The sequence below is a fragment of the Ranitomeya imitator genome, chromosome 1 (assembly GCF_032444005.1).
Source record: "Ranitomeya imitator isolate aRanImi1 chromosome 1, aRanImi1.pri, whole genome shotgun sequence".
In the NCBI taxonomy this organism is placed as follows: Eukaryota; Metazoa; Chordata; class Amphibia; order Anura; family Dendrobatidae; genus Ranitomeya; species Ranitomeya imitator.
In genome coordinates, this window is record NC_091282.1 from 611,478,596 (window position 1) to 611,492,331 (window position 13,736).

The following is a 13,736-nucleotide window of genomic DNA, read 5'->3' on the forward strand; positions in this document are numbered from 1 at the left end:
TTCAGCCACCGGCTGCCGCATAGCAGGCCCACCGCACTCTCCTGACATGGGAGCGCAGATCCCACTATCACTGTACCTGGTCCCGGCTGCTCCCCCGCTCTGTCTTGGGCTGCACTGGCCTCTGTGCTCTGTTTACACTGAGGAGGGCTGGCCCTTCACTGAAACCCAACCTGCCACAAGCCCCTGCATCTGTACTGGGGGAGGGGAGACGGAGGAGGGAGGGAGGGATTCCCAGGAACAGCAGCACCATTAACTCCTTCCTTACTGCCAGGCTCTGCTCCAAGGCAGCCTGCACAGCATCGCCCCGTATACTGTATCCACCCTCGGCTTCATTCACACATCAGTATTTTGCATCAGTGTTTGTATGCCAAAGCCAGGAGTGGAACTTACAAAGCAAAACTACAATTGAAATATTGATACCTATTCTGTGGTGTGAAGACACTCTTGGTTTTGGCATACAAACACTGATGAAATACTGATGTGTGAATGAACCCTTATGCTGTATCCCCCTCGGCCTCTTCCTTAGGCTGCCGTCACACTATCAGTATTTGGTCAGTATTTTACATCAGTATTTCTCAGCCAAAACCAGGAGTGGGTGATAAACACAGAAGTGGTGCATATGTTTCTATTATACTTTTCCTCTATTTGTTCCGTTCCTGGTTTTGGCTTACAAATACTGATGTAAAATACTGACCAAATTCTGCTAGTGTGACAGCAGCCTTATGCTGTATCCCCCTCAGCCTCCTCTGTATGCTGTATCCCTCTTGGCCTTCTCAGTATGCTGTATCCCCACCTCGGCCTCTTCCGTATACTGTATCCCCCCACTCGGCCTCCTCCGAAAGCTGTATCCCCCCTCGGCCTCCATCCTCGAGGAGACGAGAGAGGGAGGGGAAGGAGGGGAGGGAGAGGAGGGGAAGGAGGGGAGGGAGGGGGGGAGGGGGAAGGAAACGAGGGAGGGGGGGAGGGGGAAGGAAACGAGGGAGGGAGGGAGGGAGGGAGGGGGAAGGAAACGAGGGAGGGAGGGAGGGAGGGGGAAGGAAACGAGGGAGGGAGGGAGGGAGGGGGAAGGAAACGAGGGAGGGAGGGAGGGAGGGGGAAGGAAACGAGGGAGGGAGGGAGGGAGGGGGAAGGAAACGAGGGAGGGAGGGAGGGGGAAGGAAACGAGGGAGGGAGGGGGAAGGAAACGAGGGAGGGAGGGAGGGAGGGGGAAGGAAACGAGGGAGGGAGGGAGGGGGAAGGAAACGAGGGAGGGAGGGAGGGAGGGAGGGAGGGGGAAGGAAACGAGGGAGGGAGGGAGGGAGGGAGGGAGGGGGAAGGAAACGAGGGAGGGAGGGAGGGAGGGGGAAGGAAACGAGGGAGGGAGGGAGGGAGGGGGAAGGAAACGAGGGAGGGAGGGAGGGAGGGGGAAGGAAACGAGGGAGGGAGGGAGGGAGGGGGAAGGAAACGAGGGAGGGAGGGAGGGAGGGGGAAGGAAACGAGGGAGGGAGGGAGGGAGGGAGGGGGAAGGAAACGAGGGAGGGGGAAGGAAACGAGGGACGGAGGGAGGGAGGGGGAAGGAAACGAGGGAGGGAGGGGGAAGGAAACGAGGGAGGGAGGGGGAAGGAAACGAGGGAGGGAGGGAAGGGGGTTAGGGAGGGGGAAGGAAACGAGGGAGGGGGAAGGAAACGAGGGAGGGAGGGAGGGAAGGGGGTTAGGGAGGGGGAAGGAAACGAGGGAGGGAGGGAGGGAAGGGGGTTAGGGAGGGGGAAGGAAACGAGGGAGGGAGGGGGAAGGAAACGAGGGAGGGAGGGAGGGGGAAGGAAACGAGGGAGGGAGAAGGAAACGAGGGAGGGAGGGAGGGAGGGGGAAGGAAACGAGGGAGGGAGGGAGGGAGGGAGGGAGGGAGGGAGGGGGAAGGAAACGAGGGAGGGAGGGAGGGGGAAGGAAACGAGGGAGGGAGGGAGGGGGAAGGAAACGAGGGAGGGAGGGAGGGAGGGAGGGGGAAGGAAACGAGGGAGGGAGGGAGGGAGGGGGAAGGAAACGAGGGAGGGAGGGAGGGGGAAGGAAACGAGGGAGGGAGGGAGGGAGGGGGAAGGAAACGAGGGAGGGAGGGAGGGAGGGGGAAGGAAACGAGGGAGGGAGGGAGGGAGGGAGGGAGGGGGAAGGAAACGAGGGAGGGAGGGAGGGAGGGGGAAGGAAACGAGGGAGGGAGGGGGAAGGAAACGAGGGAGGGAGGGAGGGGGAAGGAAACGAGGGAGGGAGAGAGGGGGAAGGAAACGAGGGAGGGAGGGAGGGAGGGAGGGGGAAGGAAACGAGGGAGGGAGGGAGGGGGAAGGAAACGAGGGAGGGAGGGAGGGAGGGGGAACGAAACGAGGGAGGGAGGGAGGGAGGGAGGGGGAGGGAGGGAGGGGGAGGGAGGGAGGGGGAAGGAAACGAGGGAGGAAGGGAGGGGGAAGGAAACGAGGGAGGGGGAAGGAAACGAGGGAGGGAGGGGGAAGGAAACGAGGGAGGGAGGGAGGGGGAAGGAAACGAGGGAGGGAAGGAGGGAGGGAGGGAGGGAGGGGGAAGGAAACGAGGGAGGAGGTGGGAGGGGGAAGGAAACGAGGGAGGAGGTGGGAGGGGGAAGGAAACGAGGGAGGGAGGAAGGGAGGGAGGGGGAAGGAAATGAGGGAGGGAGGGGGGGAGGGGGAAGGAAACGAGGGAGGGAGGAAGGGAGGGAGGGGGAAGGAAACGAGGGAGGGAGGGGGAAGGAAACGAGGGAGGGGGAAGGAAACGAGGGAGGGAGGGGGAAGGAAACGAGGGAGGGAGGGGGAAAGAAACGAGGGAGGGAGGGGGAAGGAAACGAGGGAGGGAGGGGGAAGGAAACGAGGGAGGGAGGGGGGGAGGGAGGGGGAAGGAAACGAGGGAGGGAGGGGGGGAGGGAGGGGGAAGGAAACGAGGGAGGGAGGGGGAAGGAAACGAGGGAAGGAAACGAGGGAGGGGGAAGGAAACGAGGGAGGGAGGGAGGGAGGGGGAAGGAAACGAGGGAGGGAGGGAGGGGGGAAGGAAACGAGGGAGGGAGGGAGGGAGGGAGGGGGAAGGAAACGAGGGAGGGAGGGAGGGAGGGAGGGGGAAGGAAACGAGAAAGGGGGAAGGGAACGAGGGAGGGAGGGGGAAGGAAACGAGGGAGGGAGGGGGAAGGAAACGAGGGAGGGAGGGGGAAGGAAACGAGGGAGGGAGGGGGAAGGAAACGAGGGAGGAAAGGAGACTAGGGAGGGGGAAGGAGACGAGGGAGGGAGGGAGGGAGGGGGAAGGAAACGAGGGAATGAGGGAGGGAGGGAGGGGGAAGGAAACGAGGGAGGGAGGGGGAAGGAGACGAGGGAGGGAAGGAGACGAGGGAGGGAAGGAGGGGGAAGGAGACGAGGGAGGGAAGGAGACGAGGGAGGGAGGGAGGGAGGGGGAAGGAAACGAGGGAGGGAGGGAGGGAGGGGGAAGGAGACGAGGGAGGGAGGGAGGGAGGGGGAAGGAAACGAGGGAGGGAGGGAGGGGGAAGGAAACGAGGGAGGAAGGGGGAAGGAAACGAGGGAGGGAAGGGGAAGGAAACGAGGGAGGGAGGGAGGGGGAAGGAGACGAGGGAGGGAGGGAGGGAGGGGGAAGGAGACGAGGGAGGGAGGGAGGGAGGGAGGGAGGGATGGGGAAGGAGACGAGGGAGGGAGGGAGGGGGAAGGAAACGAGGGAGGGAGGGAGGGGGAAGGAAACGAGGGAGGGAGGGAGGGAGGGGGAAGGAAACGAGGGAGGGAGGGAGGGGGAAGGAAACGAGGGAGGGAGGGAGGGGGAAGGAAACGAGGGAGGGAGGGAGGGGGGAGGAAACGAGGGAGGGAGGGGGAAGGAAACGAGGGAGGGAGGGAGGGTGAAAGAAACGAGGGAGGGGGAAGGAAACGAGGGAGGGAACGAGGGAGGGAGGGGGAAGGAAACGAGGGAGGGAACGAGGGAGGGAGGGGGAAGGAAATGAGGGAGGGAGGGGGAAGGAGACGAGTGAGGGAGGGAAGGAGGGGGAAGGAGACGAGTGAGGGAGGGAAGGAGGGGGAAGGAGACGAGTGAGGGAGGGAAGGAGGGGGAAGGAGACGAGGGAGGGAGGGAAGGAGGGGGAAGGAGACGAGGGAGGGAGGGAAGGAGGGGGAAGGAGACGAGGGAGGGAGGGGGAAGGAGACGAGGGAGGGAGGGGGAAGGAGACGAGGGAGGGGGAAGGAGACGAGGGAGGGGGAAGGAGACGAGGGAGGGAGGGGGAAGGAGACGAAGGAGGGAGGGAGGGGGAAGGAGACGAGGGAGGGAGAAGGAGACGAGGGAGGGAGGGAGGGTGAAAGAAACGAGGGAGGGGGAAGGAAACGAGGGAGGGAACGAGGGAGGGAGGAGGAAGGAAACGAGGGAGGGAAGGAGACTAGGGAGGAGGAAGGAGACTAGGGAGGAGGAAGGAGACGAGGGAGGGAGGGAGGGAGGGGGAAGGAGACGAGGGAGGGAAGGAGACGAGGGAGGAGGAAGGAGACTAGGGAGGAGGAAGGAGATGAGGGAGGGAGGGAGGGAGGGGGAGGGAGGGAGGGAGGGAGGGGGAAGGAGACGAGGGAGGGAGGGGGAAGGAGACAAGGGAGGGGGAAGGAGACGAGGGAGGGAAGGAGACGAGGGAGGGAGTGAGGGAGGGGGAAGGAGACGAGGGAGGGAGGGGGAAGGAGACGAGGGAGGGAGTGAGGGAGGGGGAAGGAGACGAGGGAGGGAGGGAAGGAGGGGGAAGGAGACGAGGGAGGGAGGGAAGGAGGGGGAAGGAGACGAGGGAGGGAGGGAGGGAGGGGGAAGGAAACGAGGGAGGGAGGGGAAGGAGACGAGGGAGGGAGGGAGGGAGGGAGGGAGGGGAAGGAGACGAGGGAGGGAGGGAGGGGAAGGAGACGAGGGAGGGAGGGAGGGGAAGGAGACGAGAGAGAGGGGAAGGAGACGAGGGAGGGAGGGGAAGGAGGGGAGGGAGGGGAGGGGGAAGGAAACGAGGGGGGAGGGGGAAGGAAACAAGGGAGGGAGGGGGAAGGAAACGAGGGAGGGAGGGAGGGAGGGAGGGGAAGGAGACGAGGGAGGGAGGGGAAGGAGACGAGGGAGGGAGGGAGGGAGGGAGGGAGGGGGAAGGAAACGAGGGAGGGAGGGAGGGGGAAGGAGACGAGGGAGGGAGGGAGGGAGGGGGAAGGAGACGAGGGAGGGAGGGAGGGGGAAGGAAACGAGGGAGGGAGGGAGGGAGGGGGAAGGAAACGAGGGAGGGAGGGGGAAGGAAACAAGGGAGGGAGGGAGGGAGGGGGAAGGAAACGAGGGAGGGAGGGAGGGAGGGGAAGGAGACGAGGGAGGGAGGGGAAGGAGACGAGGGAGGGAGGGAGGGAGGGAGGGGAAGGAGACGAGGGAGGGAGGGAGGGAGGGGAAGGAGACGAGGGAGGGAGGGAGGGGAAGGAGACGAGGGAGGGAGGGAGGGGAAGGAGACGAGGGAGGGAGGGAGGGGAAGGAGACGAGGGAGGGAGGGGAAGGAGGGGAGGGAGGGGAGGGGGAAGGAAACGAGGGAGGAGGGGGGAGGGGGAAGGAAACAAGGGAGGGAGGGGGAAGGAAACGAGGGAGGAAGGGAGGGAGGGGGAAGGAAACGAGGGAGGGAGGGGGGGAGGGGGAAGGAAACGAGGGAGGGAGGGGGAAGGAAACGAAGGAGGGAGGGAGGGGGAAGGAGACGAGGTAGGGAGAAGGAGACGAGGGAGGGAGGGAGGGTGAAAGAAACGAGGGAGGGGGAAGGAAATGAGGGAGGGAACGAGGGAGGGAGGGGGAAGGAAACGAGGGAGGGAAGGAGACTAGGGAGGAGGAAGGAGACGAGGGAGGGAGGGAGGGGGAAGGAGACGAGGGAGGGGGAAGGAGACGAGGGAGGGAAGGAGACTAGGGAGGAGGAAGGAGACGAGGGAGGGAGGGAGGGAGGGGGAAGGAGACGAGGGAGGGAGGGGGAAGGAGACAAGGGAGGGGGAAGGAGACGAGGGAGGGAAGGAGACGAGGGAGGGAGTGAGGGAGGGGGAAGGAGACGAGGGAGGGAGGGGGAAGGAGACGAGGGAGGGAGTGAGGGAGGGGGAAGGAGACGAGGGAGGGAAGGAGACGAGGGAGGGAAGGAGACGAGGGAGGCGAAGGAGACGAGGGAGGGAGGGGGAAGGAGACGAGGGAGGGAGGGGGAAGGAGACGAGTGAGGGAGGGAGGGGGAAGGAGACGAGTGAGGGAGGGAGGGGGAAGGAGACAAGGGAGGGAGGGAAGGAGGGAGAAGGAGACGAGGGAGGGGGAAGGAGACGAGGGAGGGAGGGGGAAGGAGACGAGGGAGGGAGGGGGAAGGAGACGAGGGAGGGGGAAGGAGACGAGGGAGGGAGGGAGGGGGAGGAGACGAGGGAGGGGAAGGAGACGAAGGAGGGAGGGGAAGGAGACGAGGGAAGGAGGGGAAGGAGACGAGGGAAGGAGGGAGGGGAAGGAGACGAGGGAGGGAGGGAGGGGAAGGAGACGAGGGAGGGAGGGGGAAGGAGACGAGTGAGGGAGGGAGGGGGAAGGAGACGAGTGAGGGAGGGAAGGAGGGGGAAGGAGACGAGGGAGGGAGGGAAGGAGGGGGAAGGAGACGAGGGAGGGAGGGAAGGAGGGGGAAGGAGACGAGGGAGGGAAGGAGACGAGGGAGGGAAGGAGACGAGGGAGGCGAAGGAGACGAGGGAGGGAGGGAGGGGGAAGGAGACGAGGGAGGGAAGGAGACGAGGGAGGGAAGGAGACTAGGGAGGAGGAAGGAGACGAGGGAGGGAGGGAGGGGGAAGGAGACGAGGGAGGGAGGGAGGGGGAAGGAGACGAGGGAGGGGGAAGGAGACGAGGGAGGGAGGGAGGGGGAAGGAGATGAGGGAGGGAGGGGGAAGGAGACGAGGGAGGGAGACGAAGGAGGGAGGGAGGGGGAAGGAGACGAGGGAGGGAGGGAGGGGGAAGGAGACGAGGGAGGGGGAAGGAGACGAGGGAGGGAGGGAGGGAGGGGGAAGGAGACGAGGGAGGGAGGGGGAAGGAGACGAGGGAGGGAGAGAGGAAGTGAGGGGGAAGGAGACGAGGGAGGGGGAAGGAGACGAGTGAGGGAGGGAGGGGGAAGGAGACGAGTGAGGGAGGGGGAAGGAGACGAGTGAGGGAGGGAGGGAGAAGGAGACGAGTGAGGGAGGGAGGGGGAAGGAGACGAGTGAGGGAGGGAGGGGGAAGGAGACGAGGGAGGGAGGGACGGAGGGGGAAGGAGACGAGGGAGGGAGGGACGGAGGGGGAAGGAGACGAGGGAGGGAGGGAGGGAGGGAGGGAGGGAGGGGGAGGAGACAAGGGAGGGGAAGGAGACGAGGGAGGGAGGGGGAAGGAGACGAGGGAGGGAGGGAGGGAGGGAGGGGGAAGGAGACGAGGGAGGGAGGGAGGGGGAAGGAGACGAGGGAGGGAGAGAGGAAGTGAGGGGGAAGGAGACGAGGGAGGGGGAAGGAGACGAGTGAGGGAGGGAGGGGGAAGGAGACGAGTGAGGGAGGGAGGGAGGGGGAAGGAGACGAGTGAGGGAGGGAGGGAGGGGGAAGGAGACGAGTGAGGGAGGGAGGGGGAAGGAGACGAGGGAGGGAGGGAAGGAGGGGGAAGGAGACGAGGGAGGGAGGGAGGGAGGGGGAAGGAGACGAGGGAGGGAGGGAAGGAGGGGGAAGGAGACGAGGGAGGGAGGGAGGGAGGGAGGGGGAAGGAGACGAGGGAGGGAAAGAGGGGGAAGGAGACGAGGGAGGGAGGGAGGGGGAAGGAGACGAGTGAGGGAGGGAGGGGGAAGGAGACGAGTGAGGGAGGGAGGGGGAAGGAGACGAGTGAGGGAGGGAGGGGGAAGGAGACGAGTGAGGGAGGGAGGGGGAAGGAGACGAGTGACGGAGGGAGGGAGAAGGAGACGAGTGAGGGAGGGAGGGGGAAGGAGACGAGTGAGGGAGGGAGGGGGAAGGAGACGAGTGAGGGAGGGAGGGGGAAGGAGACGAGTGAGTGAGGGAGGGGGAAGGAGACGAGTGAGGGAGGGAGGGGGGAAGGAGACGAGTGAGGGAGGGAGGGGGAAGGAGACGAGTGAGGGAGGGAGGGGGAAGGAGACGAGTGAGGGAGGGAGGGAGGGGGAAGGAGACGAGGGAGGGAGGGAGGGGGAAGGAGACGAGGGAGGGAGGGAGGGAGGGGGAAGGAGACGAGGGAGGGAGGGAGGGGGAAGGAGACGAGGGAGGGGGAAGGAGACGAGGGAGGGAGGGGGAAGGAGACGAGGAAGGGAGGGAGGGGGAAGGAGACGAGGGAGGGAGGGGGAAGGAGACGAGGGAGGGAGACGAAGGAGGGAGGGGGAAGGAGACGAGGGAGGGAGGGAGGGGGAAGGAGACGAGGGAGGGAGGGGGAAGGAGACGAGGGAGGGAGGGGGAAGGAGACGAGGGAGGGAGAGACGAAGTGAGGGGGAAGGAGATGAGGGAGGGGGAAGGAGACGAGTGAGGGAGGGAGGGGGAAGGAGACGAGTGAGGGAGGGAGGGGGAAGGAGACGAGTGAGGGAGGGAGGGAGGGGGAAGGAGACGAGGGAGGGAGGGACGGAGGGGGAAGGAGACGAGGGAGGGAGGGAAGGAGGGGGAAGGAGACGAGGGAGGGAGGGAGGGAGGGGGAAGGAGACGAGGGAGGGAGGGAAGGAGGGGGAAGGAGACGAGGGAGGGAGGGAGGGGGAAGGAGACGAGGGAGGGAGGGAGGGGGAAGGAGACGAGGGAGGGAGGGAGGGAGGGGGAAGGAGACGAGGGAGGGGGAAGGAGACGAGGGAGGGAGGGGGAAGGAGATGAGGGAGGGAGGGGGAAGGAGACGAGGGAGGGAGACGAAGGAGGGAGGGAGGGGGAAGGAGACGAGGGAGGGAGGGAGGGGGAAGGAGACGAGGGAGGGAGGGGGAAGGAGACGAGGGAGGGAGGGAGGGGGAAGGAGACGAGGGAGGGAGGGAGGGGGAAGGAGACGAGGGAGGGAGAGAGGAAGTGAGGGGGAAGGAGACGAGGGAGGGGAAGGAGAAGGAGACGAGGGAGGGAGGGAAGGAGACGAGGGAGGGGAAGGAGACGAGGGAGGGAGGGGGAAGGAGACGAGGGAGGGAGGCGAGGGAGGGAGGGGGAAGGAGACGAGGGAGGGAGGGGGAAGGAGCCGAAAGAGGGAGGGAGAGGGAAGGAGACGAAAGAGGGAGGGAGGGGGAAGGAGACGAGGGAGGGAGGGAGGGAAGGAGACGAGGGAGGGAGGGGGGGAAGGAGACGAGGGAGGGAGGGGGAAGGAGACGTGGGAGGGAGGGGGAAAGGAGACGAGGGAGGGAGGGGGAAGGAGACGAGGGAGGGAGGGAGGGAGGGAGGGAGGGAGGGAGGGGGAAGGAGACGAGTGAGGGAGGGAGGGAGGGAGGGGGAAGGAGACGAGTGAGGGAGGGAGGGAGGAAGGGAGGGAGGGGAAAGAGACGAGGGAGGGAGGGGAAGGACACGAGGGAGGGAGGGAGGGGAAGGAGACGAGGGAGGGAGGGAGAGAGAGAGGGGGAAGGAGACGAGGGAGGGAGGGACGGAGGGGGAAGGAGACGAGGGAGGGAGGGAAGGAGGGGGAAGGAGACGAGGGAGGGAGGGAGGGGGGGAAGGAGACGAGGGAGGGAGGGAGGGGGGGAAGGAGACGAGGGAGGGAGGGGGAAGGAGACGAGGGAGGGGGAAGGAGACGAGGGAGGGAGACGAAGGAGGGAGGGAGGGGGAAGGAGACGAGGGAGGGAGGGGGAAGGAGACGAGGGAGGGAGGGAGGGGGGAAGGAGACGAGGGAGGGAGGGAGGGGGAAGGAGACGAGGGAGGGAGGGAGGGGGAAGGAGACGAGGGAGGGAGGGAGGGGGAAGGAGACGAGGGAGGGAGGGAGGGGGAAAGAGACGAGGGAGGGGGGGAGGGGGAAAGAGACGAGGGAGGGGGGGAGGGGGAAAGAGACGAGGGAGGGGGGGGAAAGAGACGAGGGAGGGGGAAAGAGACGAGGGAGGGAGGGAGGGGGAAAGAGACGAGGGAGGGAGAGAGGGAGTGAGGGGGAAGGAGACGAGGGAGGGGAAGGAGAAGGAGACGAGGGAGGGAGGGAAGGAGACGAGGGAGGGGAAGGAGACGAGGGAGGGAGGGGGAAGGAGACGAGGGAGGGAGGGGGAAGGAGACGACGGAGGGAGGGAGGGGGAAGGAGACGAGGGAGGGAGGGAGGGGGAAGGAGTCGAAAGAGGGAGGGAGACGAGTGAGGGAGGGAGGGGGAAGGAAACGAGTGAGTGAGGGAGGGGAAGGAGACGAGAGAGGGAGGGAGGGGAAGGAGGGGAAGGAGACGAGGGAGGGAGGGGGAAGGAGGGAGGGAGGGGGAAGGAGACAAGGGAGGGAGACGAGGGAGGGAGGGGGAAGGAGATGAGGGAGGGAGGGAGGGGGAAGGAGATGAGGGAGGGAGGGGGAAAGAGACGAGGGAGGGAGGGAGTGAGGGGGAAGGAGACGAGGGAAGGAGAGAGGGAGTGAGGGAAGAAGGGAGTGAGGGGGAAGGAGACGAGGGAGGGAGGGGGAAGGAGACGTGGGAGGGAGGGGGAAGGAGACGAGGGAGGGAGGGGGAAGGAGACGAGTGAGGGAGAGAGGGAGGGGGAAGGAGACGAGTGAGGGAGGGAGACGAGGGAGGGAGGGAGGGAGGGGGAAGGAAACGAGTGAGGGAGGGAGGGAGGGGAAGGAGGGGAGGGAGGGGAGGGAAGGAGACGAGGGAGGGAAGGAGACGAGGGAGGGAGGGAGGGGAAGGAGACGAGGGAGGGAGGGAGGGAGGGAAGGGGAAAGAGACGAGGGAGGGAGGGGAAAGAGACGAGGGAGGGAGGGGAAAGAGACGAGGGAGGGAGACGAGGGAGGGAGGGAGGGAGAAGGAGACGAGGGAAGGAGACGAGGGAGGGAGCGAGAAGGAGACGAGGGAGGGAGAGAGAGGGAGGGAGGGGGAAGGAGACGAGGGAGGGAGGGGGAAGGAGACGTGGGAGGGCGGGGGAAGGAGACGAGGGAGGGGGAAGGAGACGAGTGAGGGAGAGAGGGAGGGGGAAGGAGACGAGTGAGGGAGGGAGACGAGTGAGGGAGTGAGGGAGGGGGAAGGAAACGAGTGAGGGAGGGAGGGGAAGGAGGGGAGGGAGGGGAGGGAAGGAGACGAGGGAGGGAAGGAGACGAGGGAAGGAGACGAGGGAGGGAGGGAGGGGGAAGGAGACGAGGGAGGGAGGGGGAAGGAGACGAGGGAGGGAGGGGGGGGAAGGAGACGAGGGAGGGAGGGAGGGAGGGGAAGGAGACGAGTGAGGGAGAGAGGGAGGGGGAAGGAGACGAGTGAGGGAGGGAGACGAGTGAGGGAGTGAGGGAGGGGTAAGGAAACGAGTGAGGGAGGGAGGGGAAGGAGGGGAGGGAGGGGAGGGAGGGGAGGGAAGGAGACGAGGGAGGGAAGGAGACGAGGGAAGGAGACGAGGGAGGGAGGGGAAGGAGACGAGGGAGGGAGGGGAAGGAGACGAGGGAGGGAGGGGAAGGAGACGAGGGAGGGAGGGGAAGGAGACGAGGGAGGGAGGGGAAGGAGACGAGGGAGGGAGGGAGGGGAAGGAGACGAGGGAGGGAGGGAGGGGAAGGAGACGAGGGAGGGAGGGAGGGGAAGGAGACGAGGGAGGGAGGGAGGGGAAGGAGACGAGGGAGGGAGGGAGGGGAAGGAGACGAGGGAGGGAGGGAGGGAGGGAGGGAGGGGAAGGAGGACGAGGGAGGGAGGGAGGAGAAGGAGACGAGGGAGGGAGGGAGGGAGGGAGGGAGGGGAAGGAGACGGGGAAGGAGACGAGGGAAGGAGGGAGGGAAAGGAGACGAGGGAGGGAGGGAGGGAGGGAGGGGAAGGAGACGAGGGAGGGAGGGGACGAGGGAGGGAGGGAGGGGACGAGGGAGGGAGGGGAAGGAGACGAGGGAGGGAGGGGAAGGAGACGAGGGAGAGAGGGGAAGGAGACGAGGGAGGGAGGGAGGGGAAGGAGACGAGGGAGGGAGGGAGGGGAAGGAGACGAGGGAGGGAGGGAGGGGAAGGAGACGAGGGAGGGAGGGAGGGGAAGGAGACGAGGGAGGGAGGGAGGGAGGGAGGGGGGGGAAGGAGACGAGGGAGGGAGGGGAAGGAGACGAGGGAGGGAGAGAGGGGAAGGAGACGAGGGAGGGAGGGAGGGGAAGGAGACGAGGGAGGGAGGGAGGGGAAGGAGACGAGGGAGGGAGGGAGGGGAAGGAGACGAGGGAGGGAGGGGGGGGAAAGAGACGAGGGAGGGAGGGAGGGGGAAAGAGACGAGGGAGGGAGGGAGGGGGAAAGAGACGAGGGAGGGAGGGAGGGGAAAAGAGACGAGGGAGGGAGTCAGGGGGAAGGAGACGAGGGAAGGAGACGAGGGAGGGAGGGAGAAGGAGACGAGGGAGGGAGAGGGAGTGAGGGAAGGAGGGAGTGAGGGGGAAGGAGACGAGGGAGGGAGGGGGAAGGAGACGTGGGAGGGAGGGGGAAGGAGACGAGGGAGGGAGGGAGGGGGAAGGAGACGAGTGAGGGAGAGAGGGGAGGGGAAGGAGACGAGTGAGGGAGGGAGACGAGGGAGGGAGGGAGACGAGGGAGGGAGGGAGGGGGAAGGAAACGAGTGAGGGAGGGAGGGAGGGGAAGGAGGGGAGGGAGGGGAGGGAAGGAGACGAGGGAGGGAAGGAGACGAGGGAGGGAAGGAGACGAGGGAGGGAGGGAAGGGGAAAGAGACGAGGGAGAGAGGGAGGGGAAAGAGACGAGGGAGGGAGGGGAAAGAGACGAGGGAGGGAGGGAGGGGAAAGAGACGAGGGAGGGAGGGAGGGGAAAGAGACGAGGGAGGGAGGGAGGGGAAAGAGACGAGGGAGGGAGGGGGAAAGAGACGAGGGAGGGAGGGAAGGAGGGGGAAGGAGACGAGGGAGGGAGAGAGAGGGAGGGAGGGAGTGAGGGGGAAGGAGACGAGGGAGGGAGGGGGAAGGAGACGTGGGAGGGAGGGGGAAGGAGACAAGGGAGGGAGGGAGGGAGGGGGAAGGAGACGAGTGAGGGAGAGAGGGAGGGGGAAGGAGACGAGTGAGGGAGGGAGACGAGTGAGGGAGGGGGAAGGAAACGAGTGAGGGAGGGAGGGAGGGGAAGGAGGGGAGGGAGGGGAGAGAAGGAGGGGAGGGATGGGAGGGAAGGAGACGAGGGAGGGAAGGAGACGAGGGAAGGAGACGAGGGAAGGAGGGGAAGGAGACGAGGGAGGGAGGGGAAGGAGACGAGGGAGGGAGGGAGGGGAAGGAGACGAGGGAGGGAGGGAGGGGAAGGAGACGAGGGAGGGAGGGAGGGAGGGGAAGGAGACGGGGAAGGAGACGGGGAAGGAGACGAGGGAGGGAGGGAGGGGAAGGAGACGAGGGAGGGAGGGGAAGGAGACGAGGGAGGGAGGGAGGGGAAGGAGACGAGGGAGGGAGGGAGGGGAAGGAGACGAGGGAGGGAGGGAGGGGAAGGAGACGAGGGAGGGAGGGGAAGGAGACGAGGGAGGGAGGGGAAGGAGACGAGGGAGGGAGGGGAAGGAGACGAGGGAGGGGAAGGAGACGAGGGAGGGAGGGAGGGGAAGGAGACGAGGGAGGGGAAGGAGACGAGGGAGGGAGGGAGGGGAAGGAGACGAGGGAGGGAGGGGAAGGAGACGAGGGAGGGAGGGAGGGAAGGGGAAAGAGACGAGGGAGGGAGGGAGGGAGGGAGGG

General features: G+C 66.3%; 1 protein-coding gene across 4 annotated transcripts in view; it reads right to left on the bottom strand.

The window, feature by feature from the left end:
* Positions 1–13,736, bottom strand: part of ASH1L (ASH1 like histone lysine methyltransferase) — a 116,736-nt gene that overhangs the window by 90,465 nt on the left and 12,535 nt on the right. The window contains exon 1 of one of the 4 annotated variants that reach the window (XM_069725910.1): positions 77–197. The exons of the other annotated variants lie outside the window; for them this stretch is intronic. The gene's annotated coding sequence lies outside the window, so the exon portion shown is untranslated. Of the gene's footprint in view, positions 1–76; positions 198–13,736 lie in introns of those variants that run through there. 4 annotated transcript variants of the gene reach the window in all.